Raw genomic sequence first — 2,281 nt, forward strand, 5'->3', positions numbered from 1 at the left:
ATCAAACTCGGTAAATGTACGATACATTAGATTTCAATAGATTCTGAGTTCATAAATATAAAGTCAATATCTATTGACAAAATAAAGAAACTGATAGAGTACAAAAATATAAAAAGAATTTAATAGAAATAAAATGTCATATGTTCACTTCTCACCCTCATGGAGAAAAATAATAAAGTAGAATTAGGTTCTCGTTTTTATTAGGATTTGGACTTGAATTTTTATTTTGAGTAGCTAAAAATTAATTAGTCAATTTTAATTTTAAAACTCTATTAACCAATTAAACGAATCTTTAAATTACAAAAATATAGTAAATACGTAATATTACACACTAGAATGAAAATTATTTTTAATTTGTGTAGAAATTTGTTCAAATAATTAATTAAAAATTGGAAAATGAAAATGTGTGTAAAAGTGGAAAATGAAAATGTGTGACTATGTGTCAATTTCGATCAAATTTTGTACTTTATCCGATGGTCAAATTATAAAAGTAAATAGACCAACTTATTCTACTCGTTGAGTTGATCGTCGTGGTATATTTGAAATCTTAAAACCAATTCCGAATGAATGAGAAATTGCGAACCAAAGTTGAAAAAAATGAAGTGTTGCGACTTTTCGAAATGATGCAAATTTTGGTCAAGTGTTGTAACTTTTTGAAATGATGCATGTTTTGACCCACACTATTTCATTTGCACACTTTCTACATCTATAAATAGAACTCTATGGACATGATTTTGGGTACACCAATTGTATTAAGTATTCATTCTCCTCTTGTAATTCTCTCATTTCTAATTTCATAACATTTTCATACATTTCCTTTGTAGAGGGGAAATTCTGTCAAAAGTTCGTCGGTTTCTTGTGATTTGAAGTGCTGCTACCACAAGATGTGAATCCATTGTATCTTAAGAGACAAATGTCATTTACCGTGAGTACCATAATTGGGCAATTTGCCTTAAGGAAAGAGATAACATCTCGCCTTGAATTATTCTCTATTTCTACTCCTTCTTAATCCTTGTTTGCGTAATCGTTATACTGAAACTCTGTCCAAATTTTCATTCATATAAATTGTGTCTTGATCACGCTCTTGCGGGTTAAAACTGGTCAAACAAATATATAAAAAATCAACTTTTACATAACCCTTTTTATAAGTCGTCTTCAACAATCTAAGACAAATTTTGTGTCTTTGTGGTTGATTGTGGACAAATATTACTTTGTTTGAACAGTATTTTGTGTACTATTCTTCCACTGATATTATCATCATTGTGTTGAACTTTTGTTTGTGTAACAGAAATGACTATCATCGGGATTTCGTTAAGTCAAAATGGTTCTAATAATGTGGTACTACCCATAGTCATACCAATTGCATTGAGCATTCATTCTCTTCTTGCAATTTTCTCATTTTTAATTCCATAGCATTTTCATATGTTTCCTTTGTAGAGGGGAAATTCTGTCAAAAGTTCATTAGTTTCGTGTGGTTTGAAGTGCTGCTACCACAAGTCGTGAGTCCATTGTATCTTGGGAGACAAATACAATTCACCGTGAGCACCGTAACGGGACAATTTGTCTTAAGGAAAGAGATAACGTCTCACCTTGAATTATTCTCTATTTCTACTTATTCTTAATCCTTGTTTTGCGTAATCGTTATACTGAAACTCTGTCCAAATTTTCATTCATATAAATTGTGTTTAGATCACACTCTTACGGGTTAAAATTGATTAAACAAATATATCAAAAATCAACTCTTATATAACATTTTTTATAAGTTGTCTCCAACAATTTGTTTGTAGTTTGTAATTATTTTCTATTTTTTAATCAAACTTAACTTTAATTTATCAATATTTATTTTTCATATTAACGAAATTAGTTATTTCTATAGACTTCAAATACTTGAAATATATGACAATCTACATAAATAGTAAGGAATTCATCGAAATCTGGAGAATCTATAAATCTTAAAATTTAAACATATGACGGAGTTGTATTTGAATCCATGAAATCTACGGGATCTCAAAAATTTTGATGATTTGCCTTAAATTAAACAAAATTAAAATAATTTTTTTACTTATATATAATACTAAATTTCGTGATACATCTATCCCCCGTTGTTGTTTTAAGTGTCACCGTCACGTAAGGACTCCACTGACTTCTCAATTCTGTACACTGCCACTCTTCTGAAAAAAAATGACTTCTTGGAATCATCTTCTTCTTCTTCTTTTCTTCTTCGGTTTTCAGGCGGCACTCGCTGCCCTTCCGGGGACGTGGGAGCTTCTGGTCCCCGATG

The sequence above is a fragment of the Olea europaea genome, chromosome 2 (genome assembly GCF_002742605.1).
Source record: "Olea europaea var. sylvestris chromosome 2, O_europaea_v1, whole genome shotgun sequence".
Lineage (NCBI taxonomy): Eukaryota > Viridiplantae > Streptophyta > Magnoliopsida > Lamiales > Oleaceae > Olea > Olea europaea.